This window comes from Gambusia affinis, linkage group LG09 (assembly GCF_019740435.1).
Source record: "Gambusia affinis linkage group LG09, SWU_Gaff_1.0, whole genome shotgun sequence".
In the NCBI taxonomy this organism is placed as follows: domain Eukaryota; kingdom Metazoa; phylum Chordata; class Actinopteri; order Cyprinodontiformes; family Poeciliidae; genus Gambusia; species Gambusia affinis.
The window spans coordinates 27,508,673-27,523,174 of record NC_057876.1 but is presented as its reverse complement, the minus strand read 5'-3'; the positions used below and the strand labels follow the sequence as shown (position 1 = coordinate 27,523,174).

At 35.4% G+C, this 14,502-nt stretch overlaps 1 long non-coding RNA gene across 1 annotated transcript in view; it reads left to right on the top strand.

Annotated features, from left to right (window-relative positions):
* The window catches only part of LOC122836869, a 78,365-nt gene that overhangs the window by 27,551 nt on the left and 36,312 nt on the right, over window positions 1-14,502 (top strand). Inside the window, exon 2 of the long non-coding RNA XR_006371646.1 lies at window positions 7,371-7,468. This is a non-coding gene — a long non-coding RNA (uncharacterized LOC122836869). The remainder of the gene's footprint in view (window positions 1-7,370; window positions 7,469-14,502) is intronic.

Below are 14,502 nucleotides of genomic sequence, written 5' to 3'. Positions count from 1 at the left end.
TAAGTTTGTAGAACCCACTTAACAGATTTAACTTTAGACAACATAACTTTATACCAAACCCTGTCACATTTGTATCACTACAATGTATTTTATGAAGAATCACAGTGATTGTGCTGAACTGACAACTTTATGAATAAAATTAATTAGCATGCTAGGCTAATTTATGCCAACTGCCTGCACAGCCACAGTTTTCATAGTAATTTTATCTTTTTGTCCCATATATGCATTAGCCAAACACCAGGACTGTGTGTTTATTAGGCCCAGATTCATATAAAAAAATGTGTTGCAGGTTTAGGGTGACCAAACGTCCGTATTTCCCCGGGACATGTCAGTATTTCACGTCCTGTCCTGGGCGTCCCGGGACATTTTTAGAAAGTGAGGAAATGTCCTGTTTTTTGCAGGACCCGGTCCAACGTTTCGTGGATTTTAACTGCATTACAACATACAATAAAATGAGACATAACTGTATTGAAAGAAGGGTGAATAACACAGCTGTAGCATTTTGAGTTTTGTATCAAAGCAAATTTTGTATTTTATTGAACTTTATGTTGAATTACTAGTGGTGTGTATGGGAATTATTTCTGAATATTGTCTTGAATCGCTGTAACAGAATGCGAGCAGCGTCCATGACATTAGTTGAAGGTCTGGAAACTATGGAACATACTTCCATAGTTTTAATTGGCTGGTTAAATGTGAAATTGCTGGTGAAATTAGGAAACTATCAGAACTGGAACATAAAAGTTAAGCTCTTGGGCCTACAAAGACACTAAACCACATTAATATCCAAAGCCACAATGTGTCCTCCATTGTAATTTTGTCCTTTACTGCTTCCCTTTTCCTCTTTTAAAGTAGCCACATTTTAAAAGTAGATGGGTCACACCCAAAGATTGGCCTGATCCTTTTCAATTCTCTCATTTTTTACACCCTTCTTTCCACTCTAGTTGTTTCCACATTGGGGTAATTACGATTCAGCACTCTCCCAAAGGCTCCAGCTGTAAAATTCAATCAGCAACCAAGCAAGATTTAACTCCCTAACTCCCATATGTTAAGCTTTAAGGCCTTTCCATTGATTTAGAAGTGAGCTTGCTTCTCTTTGGCTGTAGTGAAACTGTTGTGGCACTGGTTTATTTGATCACAACAATATTGAAAATGGATACATGCTGTGGGAAGAAGATTACTATATAGGGTTGCAGGAGATCTTTGCTAACCTGAAGTAGACGAAGCAGTGGTTGAGAATCTGTCGATTTATATTTGTCTAGTCAGGCCTCCTTCCTTATCTACCTGAACTTTTCATTAAGATTTTTTTGTTTAAAAAAAGGCTAAACTAGTGCATTTAGTGTAGATTTTCAGGGGTTTTCTTAGTTAGTGAGGTTACACTTGTAAAATTACAACACAACAAAAATTTCAGGCTATTTTTTATCAATATACGCTCTATCAGTAATTTGTGCTCATAAAATTACCGTATGAAAATCCAACGGCCTTTTTCTACTTCTGTTGCCAACTTTAGTAGTTAGCCAACTTTTAATGTGCGCATTAAATTAACTTGATTCACATTTTTGTTTTCTAACACTGTTAAATGAAGAAAAGTGATTTAACTTTCACACATTTCCATATTCAGTGTGTAACAAGTCAAGTCATAAATTAGCATATAAACCCATGACTAATGAAAGCAATTAAAACTATAATTCAATAACAGAAGAAATTAGGTTTGCTTGTAGGCGACTGTGGGTGTATGGTAGAGTTAGTCGTCTTGCAACCGGAAGGCTGTAGGTTCAATTCCAGCTTCCTCCTGCCACATGTTGATGTGCCTCTGGGCAAGACACTTAACCCCAAATTGCCTACCGATCTGCGTATCGGTGTATGAATGTGTGTGTGTTTGAGTGCGAATGGGTGAAGTTTGAGTGGTCAAAATGACTGGAAAAGCGCTATACAAGTTCAGTCAATTTGTAGAAATAAAAGCTATGGAACCAAACCTCCTTATTATTTCAAAACATTGACTTTTCTTATTAGTGTTGCCATGGTGATCACAATTAAATGGACTTTATCGAACAGTCTTCAAAACTGTGAAAACTGTGTTAATGTGGACAAATGCTGTGCAAACACATTGTTCTACTAAAAGGTAGCATAGAATGAGTACAATCTTCTTGATTATTCATTAATGACCTTCTGGATCCAGACAGAGATGTTTTATTCATGGATATCTGATAGAACATGAAATATTCAGTGTTCTGACTTCATTTCTGATAAATCAAACACTTGTGACATATTTATTATTGTGTTACATTAGTGACCTTCTTAATAGTGCAACAGCTTTTCTTTCCACTGTAACTTGGGATCAGTGGGGTCTATTATGAGTGTTCAGTTTTGACGGCGCTAGAACAAAATGCAAACTCTTCTGAAAAAAGAAGTTTGCATTTTTCATTGTTTATATTTCATCCTCTACTTCTACTACATTACTCATTGTAAAAGCAATGTTAACTTGGTTGTTTGATAGTAGCATTATATAACTTTACATAAAGTGCTTTGACGTTAATAATTGAAAATCAACATAGTTTAAAATGATGGGAGTTTGGACAGCATTTCCAAAATGTCCTTTCATAGTAACCTGAACTTAAAAGCACTTTGAAATGCCTTGCTGCTGAAATGTGCTATACAAATAAAGTTTGATTTGATTTGAAAAACAAATTAAGTTTAGTCCATTAAGAGAAATGTCTGGTTTTTTTTTCCCTCCAGGAAAAGCAAAATATGGAAAAAGACCTGGAGAATATTTCATTCACAAACACAGAAAGTGAAGACGGACAGAGCAGACTATTCCTAACTGACTCTTTAATGTCAGATAGTCCCAGAAGTCATCGGTAGATGCAAGGTAAACCGTGTAAATCACCTCTAATAGCTGTCAAGATATGGGCCCCAGAGGAGAAAATCTGTATGGAGACCATAGACACGGTGACAGTTTATTAAGACAGATGTGCAATAATTGCCCTCTTCTTTACACTAATTAGTGCCAATTTAAATGTGGCAATAGCTGGGCCAGAAATCATTTTAAATTGCAATTATTGTTGTTAGAGCAGTCCTTTTAAAGCCGTACGACCAATTATGAATAAAAAAGGTAAAAAATATCATCTTCCCTAATTTTCCAAAACAGAAAACATTAATTTAGCAGATTATTCCTGGAGGGTTATGTTAATGTTGTAAAAGCACCAGCATTCATTCCCACTTTATTTAGACAAAGCAGAATTTACCTAAAAACCTAGACTTGATGGATTACTCCAGATAAAACAGGAGGGATTGCTGGAAGGATGAGGAAAGTTTGGAAGAAGATTCAACCATCAGGCAAAGTGAGTCAGTTGAGAGAAATTCAAAGCCGTCTGGGGCTCCAGACGTTTTTAAACGTATCAAAATTTCTACGTTGTTGTTGTTAAATGTGTTCTCTCCCAACTGTGACAATAACTGTCAGCAAGTATTTTACAGTTAAGATCATGTACACAGGAGGCTTTTTATGGCAAGCTTCTATATGTGCCTTCAACCGTGACTAAGAGGGATATCAATAAACCATCGTACACGAGCTTCCATCAGTTTAGTTACTACAAAACATAAAGTTTAGTTACACAAAAACATGAAGAAAACCACAAATCAATAAAGTGAAAGTGTACCACAAATGTTTCAATAGATCTATGGAGAATTAAGTTTAAAGTTGCGTTTATGACAAAATAAAGTCCTGTTAACATTTCCAAAAATGTTTCCCATTGTGCATCCAAAAAGTTACTTACAAAATGTTCTGTGAAAACAATCCATGTGCAGACTAAGATACAAATACCACTGAAAACAATGAGATTCAAAAACCTTCCGTACAGCATACATCTTTTTTTTTAATCATACAAATGCAGTGACTCTTGACCAACACAAGGAAATGTGTGTAACACACACCAGTACTAAGTCAATGAAAAATTATTTGTAAAGCAATAGATCTTAGAAACTTATTAGTGGTTCTAAATGTTGTTTTGAAATATTTCAGTCATGAAATCTTAATAATCCAGACTGTTGAGCTGTTTACTCGGTAATCTCAGAACCTGGAATAAACAAAGAGTTTTTAGGCTCAGAAAGATCTTAAAATAATTTTTTTTCTCCGTAATTTTTTTTATTTTATTCTAAGATTTTTATTTTTCTCTCGTAATGCTTCACTCTTGTGAAAGCATTTATATGCATTGTTCTTGTAATAGATATTTTAACATATTTTCTTTCATCTGTAAAACCACTCATGTTTACCAATGACGCTACGCAGATGAACTTGATTTGGCCCCAATTTCATTAATATATTTCTTGAGAATTTTTGTCCCATCAGATGGAAATGTCGTACTATTTGTATAAAAAAAAACCCCATTCACATCTGTTCACTGCATCTGCTCCTTCTAGCAAAAATGGGGCAATAACCCAAAATTATACAATATATAAACTTTTAATGTTCTAAAAAGTCATTAGCAGGCCATATCGTGCAATAATTTTTCACACACAGCATGGATTTATGTGGAAGCAGTACTGCATAATGCTCCGCTCTCCACATCTAAATTGGCCAATGCGCATTACCAGGTAATTTTAGGTTCAGCAGGATTTTTTTGCCTTCCTGCGCTGAGGACCTCGTAAAAATCTGGAAGCAGCAGGAATGAGATATTAGTCCCCTGCTGGCTGCAAAAGGCCTGAAATGCTCCTGAACAAAAGAAGCTCGATGGTGAAAAATCTCCTGTAAAGGTGAAAGCACAAGCGGTTCATGATCCCAGTCACTGGATTTATTGTATGTGGAAGATTTTGCTTCAATAAGAAACCCTTAAAGAGAACATATTGTGCAAAATCCATGTTCTTTTTGTCATGATTTGGGTAACAGTGGTGGTGGACGCAGATGCTGAGACCCAGGTAGGATGAATGACAAGTTTAATGACGAAGAATAATCCAGAAAATACAAAAACACAAAGTCCAAGCAGTACGGAGGAGCACAGGGCAAATGCTCACATCATACATTAAAGATTTGCTGCTGTTGTATCAACCTTCCAGAACTCTCAGGTCCTCTGGTTCTGGTTCTGCTCTGCATCCCCAGAACCAGAACCAAACGAGGAGAAGCGGCATTTAGCATCTATGCACCAAAAATCTGGAACAAACTTCCAGAAAACTGTAAAACAGCTGAAACACTGACTTCCTTTAAATCTCAACTAAAAACCCTTTTGTTTAGAGTTGTATTTGAAACGTAATCAATTTCAAATTTATTGACAGAATCTGACTTGATATTGTTTTTATTGTTGATTCTATGTTGCATTGTATTTTTTGTGTTTGATTTGATGTAAAGCACTTTGAAATGCCTTGATGCTGAAATGTGCTATGCAAATAAAGTTTGATTTGATTTGATCTGGTGACACAGGCAGACTAGACATGCATGACGAGGAACACAGGTGGGGTTAAATACACAGAGGGTAATCAAGAAGACAAGAAACAAGGGAAGATAAGACAACACAGAAACTCAAAATAAACACGGAACAGGAACAGATCCTGACACTTTTAGCCCTAAAATACGTTTTTGTTTTTTTTTGTATACTTGGAGTCTCTGAGTACAGAAAAGTTTTAGTGCTGTGTACATATCTTTATATTGTTTGGATCATATTTTCCTGTTTACTTGGGTTTCTCTATTTTCTATTGCATTTTTTGAACCATTATGTCGCAGTATTTTCTGCAGAACTGTTAAACGCAAATCTGCAATTTTTAAAATGTTCAGTTGCAAGTTAAAATGTTCAGTTGTTTTGGTGCAGCCTATTAACTCACACAAGTTATCACACTGACCCCAGCATCAGAACCTGTTTAAATTACATTTTCCTTAGAAACTTACCTTCATCTGTAGGGAAAATCCTACAGATGAAGGTAACACTGAGATGTTTTTGATGATACTGTTTCTACAATACTGATTTGAAATCCCATGTACAAATCTATGTTTTAAATTGGATCTGGTCCAAATGTTTAAATCTATAGTGAAAAATCTCTAATACACAAATTGTTGAAGTTATATACTGGCTCAAATGTGTGTATGCACCCTGACTAAGTATTTGATAGAATGTCTCATCAAGTTGCACAGAAACACTGTAGCCTTGAATAATATACTTGCACAATTCTGGCTGAATATTTGATCACTATTGGCCAAGTCCTGGCATAGATCCATCTTTTGAGCAGAGAACAGGTCTGACCTATTCCAGAAGTAGTAATAATTTTTCCATTGTAACTAAAAACCTACTTGTTTAGAGTTGTACTTGAAACGTAATCAATTGCAGGTTTATTGATGGAATCTGACTTGATGTTGTGTTTTTAATGTTGATTCTATGTTGCATTGTGTTTTTGTGTTTGATTTGATGTAAAGCACTTTGAAATGCCTTGCTGCTGAAATGTGCTATACAAATAAAGTTTGATTTGATTGATTGATTGATACATTCAAAGTCTCCACCTTACTCCATCAAACATTCATTTTGGCTTTCTGGATCGATTGCTCAATGTTTCTTATCTGATTGTAAAACTTTTCTCCAGCAGACGGGCAAATTGTTCATGGGGAGTTTGAGGATGTTGACATTGGAATTGCGCTCTTTTGATTGGTTGGTTGGTGTCTTTTAACGTCCTTTTAAGACCTCTCCTGCTTAACAGCTGCATCTCTGATTGGCGTTTTTAGCAGCCTGGAGCAGCTGGAGGCAAAACAAAATTTGTCTTGAAGACGGATCACTACCAACTACAATAAAAATCAAAGCATTTTAAGAATGAAATTGACACCCAAGTATTCTGTTGAACGCTTTCACATTATGATGAAAAGATTTAAGTTGTTGAGTAGCATCAATCTTACCAGATACAGTGTAAAAGAGTATTGCACTATAAAGTCTAAGTATCACAAAAAAAGGAGCAGTTTGTGTCTCGCATGTCAGACTCCTCATTAGGAACTTTGCAAAGTGTGTCAGCTTGTTAAAAGACTGTAACCTCTGGTTTATTTTGTGTTGGAGAAAGAATTTGTGATTAAACTTAACAAATCAATGGCATTGTAGAGTTCATGTTATTAATGATCTATATTAACTATGAGCTTTTAAAACAATCGCATGGCAGAACTACTGTGCATACTCCCGATAGTCAAGGACAAGACTTTAGCTGACAAACAAAAGGAGTTTGCACAGATGGCAGGTTTGGGGGTGGAGGAGAATGGAGATGGATTTCAGAGGTAATTAGAGATGACATTCTTCCAAGCCTGCAGCAGCGTTGAAGTCCCTCTCTGCAAGGAACTGCTTGTTTCCAGGGAAAAAAAATGTTAGGGAAGACCCCTGTAGATTTGATACACTGAATCCCTCTATGCTTTTCTTCAGTGAAACAGATGGTTGACGACTTGCTGACATGGAAGGTTCTCACACTGACAGAAATATGAAAGTGTCTGACCAACAAGGGTCTGGGTGGACAGAAACAGGTAAGCAGAAGAGTGGAGAAAAGTAAACTTGATTAAGGCTTCCAGCTGGTGGCTTTTTTTGTTTTGAGAAACGGCTTATTGTATCTGCATCTCATGACAATTAGTTCCTTTCAAGTTTTTCCTTTTTAAATTGTTTTTGCTCATATTTTTCATCACTTTGAAGTGATGAAAAATACTTAAAAAGATACTTAAAAAGTATCTTTTTAAGATACTTTTTACTTTACTGAGGCATTCCCAATTATCTTTCCCTGTCCACAGAGCCCATTGGACTCAAGGAGAAAACATAAGGAAAATAGTTTTGGATGTCTCATCTAGATAAGACACAATTATGAAAGGCACATCTATGGCCTCTTTCTAGTATTCATTAAATCCATTTTTCATAAGGAATGTGAACCCAGAAAAGAAAACCCTCCAACTTATTAGCCCTATCAGTATTGCTTACTTACAGCATCCCTGATTACCTATATATGAAGTTTAGTGATGAAAATTTGAGTTGATCATGTCTTGCAGTGGGAGAACGCGTATCGTATTATGCTACATTAAAATGTAATGTACTGACTGCTTTTCTGGTTGTGAACAGATTCCTGTGGAAAGCCTGACATGAACAGTCTTCGTCTATCAGTTAGCAATCTGACGTCCTCCATCATGTCCCTTATCTACAGCCAAACTAATCAGATAAACTGAGAACTAATGAGAGAATTTTGAAAAGAGCAGAAATTGAATAACCTTGAAAATTCCCCTAAAATAATCTAAACATTTCTAGTCAAATGAAGACTTTTGTAATCTGGAGTGACATATATAATTTACCCATTAATATGAAAAGCTACTCATATTAACATTAGTGATATATGTAGTATTTTAGTTTTCAGGTAATATTTCCATCCAATCAATGCTCAAACTGTGATTAGTTTACATTTAACACAAAAGCTTTGAGGATTTTTGTTTTTAGTTTTTGTACATAACTATTTGACAAAGTATTCAATATAGTGAGTTGCTATTGCTGTAGATCACTGGAGTTTTGACACTGTTATGCTTTTGAATGTCTGAAAACACTGGGGTTTATTTCAGGGTTAAATTAATGTATTTTAATATGAATTTAAAAAATTCTATGAAATTAATTTCAGTAGCTAAGTTTAAAATGTGATTTACACAGATTCATTTTCCACAGTGAATTTTTTTTAGGCTTTCATTTCAAATAATTTTGATCATTGTTTATAGCTAATGAAAAACAGAAGCTTAGTTTCTCAGAAAACATACTTCCTCGATCAGGGCTCCTCTTAAATCCACCAGTGCAGTAATTCATGCACCAGTGCATCAGACTGACTTTTTCCTCCGCAGCCCAGGTGACGCATTACAATATTTCGACACAAGGAGAGCAACAGTTGTATCATGTCCTGATCACATCTGTGTGTCGTGGCTCTTAAGGCTCTGACTGCATTCTTGTAAATCTCCCTCAAATTCTTGGAACGGCATTACTTCACAATCTTCTCCAGGATGCAGTTATCAGTGCTGCTTGTGCAGCTTTTTCTTCCAGACATTTTCTTTCCTCTCTGCTTTCATTTATATTCTTGTATGCAGCATTCTGAACAGCAATCTTCTTCAACGATAACCTTTTGTGGCTTATCCTCCCTTTGGAGAGTCCTTGACTGGCTGCTGAGCGACTGTCCAGTTAGCAGGCTTCCACCAGACAAATGAAACATTTCTTTGCACCTTGCCTTTTTAGATCTATCTTTCTATTTTTGTTATAATCATTAAACTTTAAACTAGCTTTTGTCTTTGCTGACATAATTCCACTTGGTTGCTAAGTAGAGGTAAATTGTTATAGATAAGAGCAAACTTCTGAAAGTCCAATTCAAACCACAATTTTACAAATAATTACTTGTTTTTATTTAGCAAATTTCCTTCTGGTTTTTGATGTATTTAAAATCAGTTTTTTACCACACAGTGTTAACCCTAAAGTTGCAGATTATTTCTTTTAATACGTACAAATATAGAATCGATTCAAACTATCAGAGACCTTTAATGACTCCTTGCTTATTTATTGAAACGTGTTGGAAAATCTAAGATTTAGGTCAAGAAAGCTGGCAATGTCAGGAAGTTTGCAAATGGTAGATCTCCTGGATTTTTACTGATTGTAAAAAAAGCAAATCTTGTGGAGTATACCATTGTTTAACAGAATTGTCTCTCTGTGAATGTAAAATTACTCTAAATTATGATGTTAATTGACATTATTCATGCTGTTTAACACTGTAAATTGCATAACTGAACCTTCTTTTAAGTTTCTCTTTAAAGTTCTGGTATTGTGAGGATGTTCTTTTGAAAATATATTGCTCCTAAGAGGCTTGAAATATTTTTTTGGAAATACAAGATATTTTAATTGAGTGGCTTTTAACATGCAAGCTGTCAGCAGGGGTCTTTTTTAATGAGGAGCAAATTTGCTGTTTGGTATTTACATCAGCAGTAAACTGCCAGAGGCAGCCTACCAACATAAGACAATACAGAGTAAGGAACTATTTTACACAAACTGACCAAACTGAACCCTGTAAGGAATCGGTATGTTCCTCTTTTTATCCTTTCAAAGAAGAAAGCTGAGATGCTTTATGTTTTATTTCCTTAATAGTTTTACCTATTTTTTAAAAAAATTTCATTTTCAAATGTTGCTAAGAAAAGACAAAACTATCATCGGCCAGCAAATACATTTGAAATGGTTTTTTATGCGTGTATCGGTATTTCTGGTGGACCTCAAAAGACATTGTGCCAACTAAAAGCATTTATATCTGTTGAATTTTGTGACATTATTGCATGTTGCAACCAGAAACCTTAGAGTATTTGGATGTAGCACATAAAGCAAAAGTAAATGGTTGCACTATTTGCTTTTCCTCAAAATACCTGAAAAGTGAGGTGTGCACATGTATTCATCCTTCTAGCAAATTGTTGTATATGTAGACATATAAGTCTGTGTATGTGTCTGAAAGATGCCTACCTTTCCTTCCACTTCCCACTTATGCTCCACCTTGTGTTGGGCAATTGCATAAATAAATAAATACATAAAAAAAATCATGCTAAAAATAATCTGTCTATAGCTCTTACAGATGTGGCAGGGAAGTTTATTTGTACAGCACATTTCAGCAACAAGGCAGTTCAAAGTGCTTTTCACCATCAACACAGTCAGCAACTGTGAAACAGGAAATAAATAAGCAATTATTTTCTTGAATGTGTTTACTGTTGTTATGAGTGCGGTTGATTTATCAATATCAGGAGGCTAGCACAACCCCTGACTAAATGATAAACTGACAATACAAGTTTTAGGTCTTAGTACTTCAAAATGACCAGATTAAGCCATCTTTGCTTTCATTTGGAAAACAAAGATGCATCACAGTTTGAGGATGCATTTTATTTCCTCTACTAGTGAAACTATTGAATCAACAATATATAGTAATCGATCTCTAGAAACCTCTGACAGGAAAAAAAAAAATCCAAAAATGTGCATCCTCAGTCAGGTGTTGCAGTTGTCGGTGGTTTCAAATCACTAATTCACTTTGTTTTCCAGCAGAGCAAAATTGATATAAATTGGGCTTTATTGTATAATCCTTCTTGTTTTGTCAAGGCTCTTCTGAGGCTGCTTGATTCTCATAATAAATCACTCTGTTAGGTTTGGTACTGCCACACCATCAGTCTGCTGAAGCTCCCCTCCCTCCGTCTGCCAGGCAGGACGCTCAAATGTACCAACTAAATTTTCCAACATGACCAGTGGGCCTTTCATATGCGGATGCTCCACTGCTCCATTTTCATTTTCACTAACAATGTCTCGCATTTGTCTTTTCTCATACATTCTTCCCTCCGAGTTTTATGGTCCACTTGACAGCTTCTTCCCTGCAATGTGTTTGAATAAAGTAGGGACTCTGAGACAACTGAGGAGTTTGAGTGGCTCAGAGGGTTGTTAAGGTTGCATAATATGGGGATATTTGCAGTTTTCAGTGCTACAATATCGGTACCTAAATAAAAGTCTTTTGATTGTTTGGATGTATTTGTGCAGGACTAGTTTTCTAAATGGGGTCATTTGTGTTTTATCTTCATTTTAAAGGCTATCTGCTTGTTGCAAGGAAGAGAATTTGCCTCTCTTTACCAGTGTACAGTAACAAGTTTAGGTTTCAAAAATTAAAATTTGTTGAGGCATATTCTGATTATAAAAATTTTGAAAAGTTATAGTTTCCAAAATTGCAAATATTTTTATTTTCTGTTTGGTTTGAATACCTAGTAATGTGCCAAGAAGAGTGACTGTAATTTTTAGTAGCACAGTAATATTTCTCCCCACTAGCTGCTGTGCACTGCCAGTCAGCTGGATGCCAGTCAGACAAATGTTACATATTGAACTGTTTAATATTCACCATTCTGCTCTTTAACCTATTAAATTTCTACCAAATTAATAATGTATTCAAGTTGTATTGTGGCTCAAGTCAGTAAATTAAAATCTGAATAAACCTTTACATATTACAGCATTATAACTTTGCTAATAAACTGAATCCCCAGCACTGATTTTGTTTTTGTTGTTGTTTCCATAGTCCATTTTAAAATAAGCAGCTAAAAGAAAAGATAATGTCATATATTTTATTTCTTTATAAGAACATTACCAGCTCATTACTAGCTGAAAAATTAAATATTTTTCCTCTCATTTGTCTCTAGTTTCCATAGTTAATAGCAGCTAAGATACTTAAAAAATAAAAAAAGTAGCATGTCTGTTCTGCATGTCCCCCAGACAGGAAATTAGTTGATGTATAAATACAAACACCTTAATAGTTACTGATCTGCTGGAGTTGACCTTCTGCATCATTTTTCATAAAATATTAAGAAAATTACTTTCCATGGGTTATTAAATATTGAGATATTGGTGGGAGTTAGCTGGAGGCTACCTTCTCACTAGCTGACCTTCATTTGTTTTCTTTAAGGGCCTTTTTTAAATTGAAAAGCATCACTGGTAAATTTGAAGGCATCTGCTCAAGGACTCAAAGCAGTCTCTGGTTGGATCTTTTCTTCCCCATTAGTCCCACATAACAAATCTCTAGTAATATCCCATGACCCATATTTAAGTTCTAGAAGTCACTGAAACATGTTAAAATATAAACATTAAAAGCCAGAATCCTCAAAGAAAAAGATTCATAAAACATCAAAGTCACAAAAAGTACCATAAAACATTTAAAAGTATCCTGGTTGGCTGTTGAAAGTATTTATTCACAACTTTGAACTCTTGCTTCAGTTCACACAAACATGAATGCTGACCTCATGGGTAATATACTAAAATACTAATACAAATACTAAAGCTGTGGGATCTCAGCAGATTGGTCCCATGCAATATTTAGCTAGACTGATTTTATCTGCTTTATTGACTTGAACGGTTTTCTTTGTTTAAAAATAAGGTAATGTTTTTTTTAACTGATTAATTTAAAGACAAGGGATGATAGTGAGTGTTTTTTAGTCAGTGGGATGCTGTCACAGAATTTATACTAAAGTGTTTACTAGCATGTGTAGAAAATGGTTTTGTAGTGCCAAAAACCTATTTGCTAAATTGTAGGAGTCCAATTGTGTCAGATGGGATTAGTTTTCCAAATTTACCAATATCTAACAATGTAAAGTCATGGAGGTCCTGGAAACGTGAAAGCTGAAGTAGGGTTAAGGGTTTGTGTCCATGGAGTAGTTTTATATACAGTTTGAGTTATAAACTTGTTGGAGGCTGAAACTGAAATTTTTGGGATCACCTTTTGATGAGGCACAAGGAAAATCTTGCTCAGATTAGAAGGGAGGAGAAATGAGTATTTTTTTTCCTTTTCAGAATCTCAAAAATGTTTAGAAAAATAGAAGTAGTAAACTTGAATGAGCTTTGTGGTCTTGGTTTTCTTTCATTCTGTACCTTGGATAACAGCCCAGAAGTCTGTCCTTGCAGTTTGATATAAGTTTTCTGCCAAACATTAAACTTATCCAGCAAAGTTTATTGGATAAGTAAAAGAAAAGTTATAACTTTCTCTCCAATGTATCAGTAACATTCTTCTTTGCATTTAAAAATATCAGACTTCAGAACTGAAGTCATGGTCAGATTTACCAAAAGGACACATTTGGTGAAAACATAGACTTGAATGAGGTTGCATTCTTTCCAATATGTGATTACATTTTGTTTTCTGATAAGAACACTGGAAATAGCTGCTTACTGACTACGTATGAGTAGCATGAAAAAACAATTGTTTTCTCATCAGGAACGAAATGACCCAGGTCTAATAATTGCAACACTCATTGTTTTGTCATATAAAAATGCAATTTATGAGACTGTGTTTCCCACACAGGGCAAATGTTCCTGTCATTTATGACAAATAAATTCAATAATTTCACATTAAATTGAAATTTAACATATTAAGGCCAATATTCATAACTTTTTTCTGTTGACTTGCATTACTGCATACATTATTTTTTTCATAGGGGAATCACTTTCATTTTAGTGGAGCAGTAAGGACTGAAGTAGCACTTCTTTGTGTATTTGTGTTTGTTTTGACTCTAAAGGTCGTCACACTGCAGTCATTCATTCAATCTTACGGCCATTTTTTATGAAGAAATGCGACCTGACAGCAAACTTCTGACCAATCGCACGACGACGCGCAGAGCTCGACGACGCGCAGAGCTCGACGACGCGCAGAGCTCGACGACGCGCAGGGCTCTGTCTGAGCCAGCCTTGGTGATGAGAAAGGGAGGCGGATGCTTCTCTGCATTCACTTTTTGTCATGTGTCTGTCAATGAGAACTGATTTTGGAATTTTGGATGAAGTATGTGGAGGCCTTGAGAAGGATAGAGTTCAAACTTGCAACCAGCCAGTTAAAGGATGAACCCAACCCTGAGTCACTGCCACATCATGTGTTCCCAGACCAGAATCCAACATTAAGTTAAAAAATTATATGATAAATATGGATAATGAGACTCTACAAGTTTTTCAGTTCCCATATGGCCTTTTCAGATATTTCAGCTATCTTCAGGGCTTTTTTGTTGTTGAACTT